Source organism: Fukomys damarensis, unplaced genomic scaffold (genome assembly GCF_012274545.1).
Source record: "Fukomys damarensis isolate Sample0158 unplaced genomic scaffold, DMR_v1.0_HiC HiC_scaffold_15, whole genome shotgun sequence".
Classification (NCBI taxonomy): domain Eukaryota; kingdom Metazoa; phylum Chordata; class Mammalia; order Rodentia; family Bathyergidae; genus Fukomys; species Fukomys damarensis.
In genome coordinates, this window is record NW_022900927.1 from 5037438 (window position 1) to 5049196 (window position 11759).

General features: G+C 40.6%; 2 long non-coding RNA genes across 3 annotated transcripts in view; one reads left to right on the top strand and one right to left on the bottom strand.

The window, feature by feature from the left end:
* Positions 1–4705, top strand: part of LOC104861956 — a 6831-nt gene extending 2126 nt beyond the window's left edge. Inside the window, exon 3 of the long non-coding RNA XR_004517232.1 lies at positions 4345–4705. This is a non-coding gene — a long non-coding RNA (uncharacterized LOC104861956). The remainder of the gene's footprint in view (positions 1–4344) is intronic.
* Positions 1–11759, bottom strand: part of LOC104861957 — a 74666-nt gene that overhangs the window by 30964 nt on the left and 31943 nt on the right. For both annotated transcript variants that reach the window (XR_780156.2, XR_780157.3), the window contains exon 4: positions 3781–3856. This is a non-coding gene — a long non-coding RNA (uncharacterized LOC104861957). The remainder of the gene's footprint in view (positions 1–3780; positions 3857–11759) is intronic.

An 11759-nucleotide genomic window follows, 5' to 3' on the forward strand; every position in this document is an offset into this window, starting at 1 on the left:
AAAAAAAAAAAAAAAAAAAAAAAAAAAAAAAAAAAAAAAAAAAAATCAGAATGTGCCCCTCCTTATCAAAATAAAATTAAAAGATTGCCTTCAAAAGAGGTGGTGCATAGTATTTTGCTTGTACTTAGCTCAACAATTACACCTTTAAGAATCTGCTCTTTGGTCCGGGGATGTAGCTCAGCAGCGCTGCACCTGCCTGGCGAGGCAAGGTCCTGAGTTTGATCCCTGGTGGTGGTGGTGGTGGTGGTGGGGATCTGCTCTCAGAGGTCGGATTTAAGGAGCAGATTTGTCTGATAGGAAATCATCTCTTTACCAGTAAAAGAGGGCTCTCTGAGAATCTCACCTTTTTACACTATAAGTGATATTTTACTCCAAAGAATGTTTTAGCATAGCTTCTCTAAAAGACAAGAAACCCTGGCCGGGGATTTAGCTAGTGGTGCCTCCGCCTGCCTCGAACGCGCACTCCCCGGTACCAAAAAGACACCCATTTTCTGAGGTGTGGCGCTCGGCCTGCCACTCCCTAAGCGCCCAGCGCATCTGCTGCGGGTTGATTGTGAAACCACAGCCGACGAGGCTTCCTGGACAGCTGAAGCGGCCACTCCGGCCCAGCTGGAATTCCAGTTTAGGCTGCTGGAATGCGCTCGCACACAGAAAGTGGGTTCCGTGAGTCAGAGAAAGGATAAGAGGACATTTTGGAAACACCATGGGTTTATTTCTTGGGACTCTGTTCCCTAAACAGGATAGTTGCAGTCGCTTCAAGGGGCAAATATAGTTCCTTTTTATTTTATTTGTTTTTTCATCTCATCTGGCTGCTAGACACCCGCTCACGCCGTGCCGGAAACCGCAAGCGTCCGCGTGTTTCCGTGAAAGCCGGCCCCAGACTGTGGGGCTGCCGCCCCGGTCGGCCCTGGGCCTTCTTTTCCTTCCGGTCCTCTGGGAGAAACGAGAGTCGCTCGGACCAGGAAACCAGCCCAGGGGCGCTGAGGGAGAGAGGCACTAATGGCTCCAGCTCTCTAGGTGACGCCCAGGCAGGCTTCTAAAAGAATTCTGAAACTAGATACGGAATAAATGAGCAGATAATCGTCATCTATTAAAATACTCTAATTTAAAAATTGTGAGTACTGTGAGAGTAAGAGATTTGCTCCATCTATAAATTTTACGCACACTCAGCAGGAGGATGAACGTGGTAGAGAATACTTGCTTTTAAAATGTGATAATAATGCATTAATAGCCAAGCGTGATGGTGAGCGCCTGTAATCCCAGCTAAACCCACCCTGGGCAATTTAGCAATTTATCAAAAGCCTGTCTCAAAATAAACAATGTTTTTTTGTTTTTTAAAGCGCTGTCAGGTAGCTCAGTGCGAAGCTCCCGGGTTACCCCTCCCCAGACATGAAAGGAACAATGAATGCATGTGCTCTAATCTGGAGATTCAGCTTGGTCTTTCATTGTCACTTGTGAGGAAACTAGATAGCGACCCTTTGAAGACAGACTACACCGTGGGGATGCTGCAACGTATCCGAATGGTAGTGGAGACAGCAGGCATTGCTATATACCAGAAATACATAGAGTACTTGACTTTTAAACCTCATTCCACCCCACGGGCAAGTTTCACTTGTTAGTATTACCCTTTTTTACATGTTACAAAACATTATGTAAGCCATACAATTTATCAGTAGTCGCGGAAGGACTAATCCAGCTTTCAGCCAGTCTCCAGTACTTTTGGACACAATGCTGCACCAAGACATCTACTGATGTCCTTCGTAGCTGCATTCATTAACCACCCTTCTCTGAGCCTCAGGATAGGTCTGATGGGAGGGAGAGGAAAAGAGGAAAGGGGCTATGCAAGCACAGTTCACAGTTCACACAGCTTAATTCCCTGGGTTTGATGCTGCTATTGTAAAATGCCCCCCCCCTCCCCTTACTGGGTACTGGGCGTTGAACCCAGGGGCCCTTTACCACTGAGCTGTACCCTGAGCCTTTTTGTTTTGAGACAGGGTTTTGTGTAAATGGCCCAAATGGGACTAGAACTTCTGATCCTCCCGCCTTGGCCTCCTAAGTAGCTGGGATTACAGCCCTATATTACTGTGCCCGGCTCTATTATTTCTTCTATAGCAAGAGTAAGTGTGGAGTTGGTGGTTCAAAAAAAAAAGAAAGAAAGCATTTGCTAAAATATTGGGAGACAGAGAGATAACAAGTCTACAACAGAAATGCTTACAGGCCCTGGGCTTCATGTCTCCACTCACTGTGGTGGGTCCTTGCTATTTTTCCTTCCTGCCTTGTGTGTTGTTAGCAACTCTCCAGTCAACCACAGAACCTGTACCTGTCTCTACCTGCCCCATGAATACAAATATAGTTAAGTGTTGAGTTGTTATGCCATTAAGTGACTTTGAAAACATAGGTTAGGTAGAGGAAACAGTGAAAGTGACAGTGCATGAAATGCTAGAGCTATGTTAATGCAGTTTAGAAGAATGAATTACATTTAAATCTATCGATATGAAAAGAACTCCATAAGGCATAGCTTTTTAAAAAAGCAAGTTGAGAAAAAAAAGTAGAGAATGACACCGTTTATGTTTTTAAAAGTCATACAAAGCAATAATACACACACACACACACACACACACACACATACCCTATACAAACACAAATAGAAAACAGTTTGATAATAGTGGTTTTTCTGGGAAGAGGACTGGATTAGGGATGAGGTGATAGTAATGGCAGACATTTTCTTTATCATTTTATAAGGTAATTTATTCATATAAAAGATATGTAAAAGAAAACAGTGATGTTGTTAGAAAATACAGGTTTTCACCATGCAGTGAAGTGGTACAAATACACCAATCTAAAAACATTGCCTCATTCATGTCCATAAAAGACCTACTGGTTAGATTAATCATTGATTAGAAAAGTCCTTGTGTCGACATTATTATGAATTTAATGATTTAAAGACATTTAATGTCTCATCTCTACCACAAATATGGTCCCAAGAAGTTCACTATACTTGGAACTAGAGGACTTAAGTTCAAGGCCCGAGTGTGCATTTCTTTGTAACATTGTGCCAATTTCTGTTTCTACAGAATGGAGAGAATAGAAACATTTTACAGAAACCTGGGAGGATTCAATGAGAAAACAAATAGAAAATAACATCAAACCCACACAGACTGATGCTTATAAATTACAAGTTGTGTTTATGCTTATCTCTTCCCATTTTCTCCCTCCCACTTCACAGAAATATTTTTCTTTCATCTTTAAGATGACCGACTGTCCCACATTGAGGCAGAGTTAAATTCTTAAACCATTAATCTTCAGTATAATATTTGCTGCTAACAGATAGAACTCTCTTATTTGAGACTTTACATTATGCATAGGCATGGTTTTTCGGCTTAGGTGCCTGTGTCTGTATTTTTATTTTAAAGAATATACTTATTTAAGTGAATTTATAAAATATCTCTTTTCCTTATGAAACCCACTTTTGATGCAAGAACTAGAATATCCAAATTAGAGAGGTCATTTAAAGTATAAGCCAAAAATATAATTCAACTGTTTTTGTGTCTTAAAATGTACTTATTTGTCACCCTAAACAAAATTTTAAGCTGTTATGAAATTTTAAGAATCCAATTTTAACCATCATAATAAAAAGAATTGCAAAAATAATGAGAAATACTAAAGCCATAGATATAATTAAAGAAAAAGAAATAGACAAAATCATAAATATCAATCACATGCACATTATACCACGTCTAAAGCCACACATGATATAACTATTTCCTATTACATTCTCACCTTTGAAACACAGCCAGGTTCTCCTCTGCTTTTTCTGAATGTATATGAGTTTAAAAGTTCAGGGACCTGGAGAGTCCTGGTGGAGTAAACAGGAATCCAGTTAGAGATGTTTTACGGTTTGAGTTCAGAAAGGATCCGTTTGAAAGAACCATTTCCAAGCACACAAAGCACATATCTCTCCCAAGCTCCTCCACCTCATTAAACTGGGCTGTCATTTCGGAGCTGGGCGCCCATTGTTCACTTTCTTCTGCTCTAATTAGATTTGACAGATTGCTCTTTCTGGCTAGACTGGCTGTTGCCAAGAACAGAGAGAAGAAATGAGGTTGACCTTGTCATGATGCCCTCCCTAGGGTGCCCACCCCCCAATCCTAGTTCACAGATCCCCGAAACGCATCTTCAGCAGCCTCCAGTCTGTTTTCCTCCTTTTTTAGCCTCTTACGTGCCTGTGGCAGTTTGAGTGCCATTGACTTTTCTTACTTTCAGGCTAGGTAGGCTGTGGAAATGGAGTAGGTGGTGCTTTAATATTTTTCATAATAAATACTCTGCCCTTTGTTTTTTCTGCAGGCCTCAGGTGCGGAGGGGTAGGAGGACCAACCAGCTTTTCTAGAGAAAAAGATACTTCAGACCCTTCTGGCAACCAGAAGATATTGATTGCTTAATGAAATAAAGCTCAAGAATTCATGTGTCTGAAACAAAAAATTTTTTTCCAGGCTGTCCTCAGTTTCCACATCTGTAAAACATTATTAAGAATTCACCGTATCAAACTCTTTACCGCACCAAACATGTTTTATTGGTATTATATAAAGTTTATATTATACAAACTCATATAAGCAAACTCATAGAAAAATAAAATAATAGAGCTGGAAGTGATCTTAGAGATCATCCAGTCTAATAGTTTTGTTTGAGGGATTAAAAAACAGACCAAAAGAGGGAAGTGACATGCATAGCATGTCATGATATTAGTTAGTAGATTTTTAAATGCTTGATAATGAACAACAGCATGCTAATTGGATTTGGCAATAACCTGCTTTTTCTGTTATTTTCTCCTTTCTGTTATATTATATTGGTGAGAAAGCAAATCTTCTCTGAGGAAGGAATTCCCCTCACCCCAGATATATTTTCAGAAATGCTCCTCTTTATTGAGAACTCAGTGGTTTTGTAACAGAATCTGAGTCACCAAATGCCACAGGACTTTCAGAGGAATACAGGCTGCAGTTTTGGGCCTTGCTGTAAATAGGAGTGACCCTGCCTCTGCCCCAGCCCTAGCTGTGCCCTGGAGCAGCAGTTCAAGAGCTGTGAGCAAGACTGAGGCTGGGCATGGTGGTGCAGGCCTGTAATCCCAGCACTGGGGGGCTGAGGCAGGAGGATCGCTGTGAGTTCGAGAGTTCCAGGTCAGTCTCAAGTACATAGTGAGACCCTGTCTCAAAAAACAAAACAAAACAAAACAAAACAAAACAAAACAAAACAAAACAAAAATGACTGCTTGAAAGTTCTTTTTGGGACAAATTTAGTGCTTATGAGGTTATAATGTAAACCCATTCATTTATTGTTCATTTGCCTACCCAGCAGTTGGATGGAGAAGTGGGATCAGGTAGGGTTTGGCCTGCCTAGTATAAGAAGCATCCACCAAAGATGGACTGAACTTTTAGGCAGAGGTCAGTGGAAACATTATATGAAGAGGAAGAAGTTTGGACCTTATCTTGGTTGCTCATAGGAACAATTGAAGAGTTTGAAGAAGGGAAGCGCCTGGTGTGGTAATGCACACCTGTAATCCCAACACTCAGGAGGCTGAGGCAGAAGGATTGCTGAGAGTTCAAGACCAGCCTGAGCCACATAGTGAGACCCTGGCTCAAAGAAAGAAAGAAAGATGCGAGGGGTTGGGGAGGAAGAGAGAAGGGAGGATGACCCAAATTACATTTTAGAATGATGGCTCTGATGGTAGTATGGAAGATGGTTTAGAGGGTTGTTGGAAAGGAGCAATACTCCAGGCAGGGAAACTAAGAAACCACTGAAAATGTTTATGTTTTTTTCTTTTTTGAGATTGGGTCTTCCTGTGTTTCTTAGGCAGGCTTCAAACGATCCTACTACCTCAGACTTCTACATGGAGAGGAAGAGAGGATTGCCGGCAACACCATGGAATCATTCAGATGAGATCAGACAGCTGACCTAATTGCTTCAGATCACTGTAAAGGATAAAAGGCAGGGAACTGTTCAGTTTCTAAGAGAACTCAACTACATGTGAAGAAGTATACAGCTAAGATCAATGTGTGGGTCATGTTTGACCCTAATTAAAACAGACCAATTGTAAAGAGACTCTTTAGGAGACAGAGAATTAGATGACATTAAGGAAGTAGTGTTAATTCTGTTAGGTGTGATAATGTTATTGTGATAGCATAATAAAATAGGGCTGGGGATTTGGCTCAGTGGTTCCACCACCTGCCTCGAAAGTGCAAGGACCCGAGTTTGATGCATGGTACCAAAAAAAAAAAAAAAAAAAAAAAAAAGCAAAAGCATAATAAAGCAGCATATTGAAATGTTTATGGGTAAGATGTTATGATGTCTGGTTTGCTTTAAACCTTTATAAAAAATAGGCAAAGGGGGTCAGGGATTTAGCTCAGTGGTGCCACTGCCTGCCTTATAAGCTCAAGGTCCCAAGTGTGATCCCTGGTACCAACCTCCCCCCAAAATAGACAAAGTAACCATGGCAAAAAAATTTATGATCAAATCCAGATGATGGAAATGTAGAGTTCATTATTCTTTATGTATAGTTTAAAGTTTTTAAATAAAAATGTAAACATTTCAGGCAAAAGATAATGAAATCCTAAATGAAAAACATTATAGGGCTGAGGATTTAGCCCAGTGGTTCCTCCGCCCTGCCTCACAAGCTCAAGGTCCCGAGTTCAATTCCCAGCCCCACACACACACACACACACACACACACACACACACACACAAGACAGCTGGGAATACAGTGGTAGAGCATTTGCCTAGCATGCACAAGGCCCTGGGTTTGATCCCCAGCACAGTCCCCTCTGTCCCACAAACAAAAAACACTGTTGTGGAAAAGAATGAAAGGACAGAATTAACAACACTTAGTGACTGCTTAAATGTAGTTACTGAAAATGAAAAGGTGAAATGATTTCTAGGCTCTCAGTTGAGTTTGCATGGGGTTAGCAAGCAGTGGCTTCCACACATCTAGGCAAGCTCTGAGCCCAGTGGTATGATCAAGTGTCCTCTGCTCAGGGAGACTTAAAGAAGCGAGGGGGGTGCATTCTCTACAGAGATGAAAAATAGAAGAAAATTTATAAGTGATCAAAGCTTCCAAAATGCATGTTGGAGGCTTTGGAGAATCAGACAGCAGGAGATTCTTTGGGCTTCTGACTGACAGATCTCATGATCCTCTTCACTGTCATCCCAGATATAATTCTCAGGGCTGGGGATATAGCTCAGTGATAGAGTGCTTGCCTAACATGAATGAGGACCTGGATTCGGTTCTTAGTACCACAAAAGAAAACCCAGACAAATGTGTGCACATGTGCGATCCCAGCATGCAGGAGGCTGAGGTGGGAGGATTGCCATGAGGCCACATTGTCTCAACAAACAAACAAATACATAATAAATATATTTCTCTTTGTGTGTGTGTGTGGTTTTTTGAGACAGGGTCTCACTATGCAGTTGAGACTGACCTGGAACTCACTATGTAGCCCAGGCTGGTCTCAAACTCACAGCGATCCTCCTGCCCCAGCCTCCCAAGTGCTGGGATTACAGGCATGCACCACCACACGCGGCTTCATAATAAATATATTTCTCTCCATTCCATGTAATCTTGCTGGTATCATATCCAGAAAATGTTTATGGAATGTGGCCTTGAACACAACACACCATTGCTGCAAATGAAAGATTTTTCTTTAGCTCCTAATACTATACCTATTGAGTTAGATATAGGTAAGTATTTAAAATCCTTCTGTATTCTGGTCCCAGCCTGCTTTCTTCTGTCTGATCTTTTTGGCTTTCTTTTTCTTTTTGGGTACTGGGGATCGAACTGGGATCCTTGCACTTGCGAGGCAGGTGGCAGAACCACTGAGCCAAACCCCTGGCCCCTTTTTGGCTTTCTTTGGTTGCTTCTTGAATTTTATTTGTTTTACTTTTCATGAATATCCCTTCCAAGATAGTAGGCTATTTGCTATTCTCTGAACAAATGAATGATACGAAATATTACAGAGAAGGGGCTGAGAAATATCTAGCCCATACTAGCAGCCCTTAGCAGATGTTAGTGTTTGGATATTGGACTTTTTATAATTCCCTTCCATTCATTTTATGCAGTTTTTCCCCTAAAGTCTCTTTAAATCTTTCTTTGTGTTATGTAACATGATTCAGATCTGATATCTTCTACTCTAGGAAACCTTTCCTGAGTTCTCAGCCCATGTTGGGGGTACCTTTGTCTGGGATTCTGCAGTACCATGCCTCTCTTGATGCTTAACCTATTGTGTTTAGATCTTATGAAAGCATAAGTTTTCTGAAGATCAATGCTGTACTTTTTAAATATATTTATGTAAAACTGTACCTAGAATGGACTATGGTCCTAAGTATGCTTTTTTTTTTTTTTTTTTTGGTACTGGGGATTGAACCTTGTGTTTGAGGGGCAGGTGAGGCATCACTGAGCTAAATTCCTGGCCCATGCTTTTTTTTTCTTTTTCCGTACTGGGGATTGAACTTGGGTCCTTGCACTTGCAAGGCAGGTGGTGGAACCACTGAGCTAAATCCCTGGCCTGCTTTTTTTTTTTTTTTTTTTCTTTTTCCTTAAACAATCTACTGGGCAGAACTTTACTCCCTTTCCTCTTTTTTTTTATAATGGTACTGGGGATCGAACTCAGGACCTTATGCTTGCAAGGCAGGCTCCAGTGCCACTGAGCTAAATCCCTGGCCCTCCCTTTCCTCTTAATTGAATTTTTATGTGATATATGATATAGTTTGTTATATATTATACTCTCACTTTATTCCTTCTGAATTTCAGGGGATGTTGTTTTTTGTGACACCCTAGTGTCTCTTCCTGTACTTCTGACAATAGGTCTGGTTTTCTTTGAGAATTTTCAGTTCTGAAGACAAAGACTAGGCCTAAATCAGCCAGTTGATCCCATTCCTGTGGCCTCACCATTGGTTTGAGGTAAAGTACGTGCTCTAAGCTTTACTAATCATTAAATCTCAGGACTTTTGTCTTGCTGAAAGAGGAGTAATATTCTCTCTCTCTCTCTCTGGTAAAGGGCTATTGTGGTCATTTTGATACCACAAGGGAGAAGCTTGTTGGAGAAAAGAGCCCAAACATGGAGAAGAACACAGCTAATATAGGGAGAAACAGAGCCCTGGCAACAGAAACAGCTCATGAATCCAGCCATACTTGAAAAGAAAACTACTACTTAGCAGTTTGTATTGAGCTTTCTGTTATTTGCAGCAAAACCATTGAAACAGATATAATATTTATGTGTACTTAGTACATTGCTCGACACATGAAACTATTCAATAAATATGTTTAATAGAAAAATGGGTAAGTTGCTGGGAGAAACAACAAATATTTTTTCTATAGGGCAATTTATTTACAGCCTTAAAAATATCAGCCTGGCCCAGGGATTTAGCTCAGTAGTGCTGCTGCCTGCCTCGCAAGCACAAGGTCCCAAGTTTGATCCCCAGGGGGGGAAAAAAAATCAGCCTTCTGAATGATGGTGGTGATGTTGCACAAGAATGTAAATGCAGGGCTGGAGATTTAGCTCAGTGGCACTGTGTCTGCCTCACAAGCACAAGGTCCTGAGTTCGATCCGCAGTGCCACCAAAAAAAAAAAAAAAAAGTGAACGCAGTCAGTGCCACTGAAGTGTACACTAAAAATGACTGACATAACTTTTATGTTATATATATTTTATCACACTAAAAATGAAAGAAAAATATCCTTAGATCTGAAATAAAGGATTAGACTCCGTGGTGGTACATCAGGATAACAGATGCCGGGGACTGAGGCAGCAGGATCCCAAGTTTTAGGCCAGCCTGGGCAATTTAGGGAGACCCTGTTTCAAAATAAAGCCAAAAAAAGGGAGGGCTGGAGATGCAGCTCAGCACACCCTGGGTTTAATCACTGGTACTGAAAGAAATTGTTTATAGTCCAGATAACACATGAAAAGATGGGCAGAAAACCCTGCTGCACAGTACCAATAGAAATGTATCATTACCACCTTGGAAATGTATCCTAGGGAAATAACTGGGTAAGTATACAAAAATGGCCATATGGGTGTTACTTATAATAGTAATATAGGTTAGCTCATAAAAGTATGATACCTTAAAATAATAGAATGCCATTAAAGTAGATTTATATGCCATTTTGTTTTTTGTGGTACTGGGGATTGAACTCAGCACCTTGTGCTTGCCAGGCAGGGATGGTGCCACTGAGCCACATCCCTGGCCCTATATGCCATTTTTTATAACCACATGATTAAAAATATTAGAATTAGGGCTGGGATTTAGCTCAGTGACCCTGCACCTGCCTCATAGTTGCAAGGTCCTGAGTTTCATCCCCAGTACCAAAAAAAAAAAAAAATGCTATCAAATAGTTTCATAAAAATAACACAAGGCTTTTTTTCTTGCTGCTGTGACTGAACCGAAGGCCTGCTCAATCACTGAGCTACACACTCAGCCCCAGGATTTTTTATAAGGGTTATAAATTGGAGGCAACGAATTGAAAGGAAGAATGTCATTCATAACTCGTAGGAGATAAACTGCTCACTTAAAAAAACTTACCACATTTCATTAAATTTCAGACATCATCTGTTATAAGATACTTCTTTTCTTTTCTTTTTTGTACCAGAGATCGAACTTGAGATGTTGTGCTTATGAGGCAGGCAGCGGAACCACTGAGCTAAATCCCTGGCCCATAAGATGCTTCTTGATTTCAGTGGCATTAAAATGTTTAAAAATGTTATGTTAGTATCAACCAAATATAGTATGTTGAGGGGCAGAAAAATGCACATGGAGAGAAGTGGAATGATGAGAAATAGGACCATGAAGACCATTAGATAGACTCCGAGGAAAAGTGCCTTGTAATTTAAAGAGTAAAATTACACCCAGTGAAAAGGAACTAGTGAGAGGCTTTGAGGAGGTGTATGTGGTCACAAAACATGCCCTAAATAACAATTCTGTAAGTAAAAGAAGTAAGCAATTCTCCCTACCAATTTGGACCCTGTATAATTTGGTAACAATTAATTAATGCACGTGAGCTTGCTTGCTTTGTTTTTTCTGAAGTAGAGGTTTTCACTTCTCCTTCCCTGTTTTAAAAGATGTCACACAGCTACAGAGAGATTAAAAAAAAGGTATAGGAACAATGGAACAAAGGATTGTTAGTACTCAAGAAGAGTCAAATTGTCTGCGTTTTCCATGTAAACAGAATATAAAGCACTCAGAACTCTCCTAAAAATGTTCTTCGCCTCTTCCTATCTTGCTCAAAGCCTTCAGAAAGTGTTTTCTGCTATATAAAACTCAACCACTTCTATCCAAGCAGCCTCAGTCTCACAAGTTAAGAATCTGACCAGCTGTCCATGGAGAAGGAAGCTAAAATATGTCAAGCATTCTCTCTCTCTCTCACACACACACACACCCACACACACACACTAACAGATTTCTTTCTTTTCTTTTCTTTTTTTTTTTTTTGTACCAGGGATCAAACTTGGGTCCTTAAGCTTGTGAGGCAGGTGGCGGAATCCTTGGCCCTCAGATTTCAATATTTATTTACTTATTTATTTATATTTTGGTTTTTTGAGACACGGTCTCGCTATGTAGTTGAGACTGACCTAGAACTCATTATGTAGCCTAGGCTGGTCTCGAACTCACAGCGATCCTCCTGCTTCAGCCTCCTGAATGCTGGGATTACAGGTGTGCACCACCATGCCTGGCTCAGATTTCTTTTTTCTTTTTTCTTTCAGATTTTAATATTTAGCATACT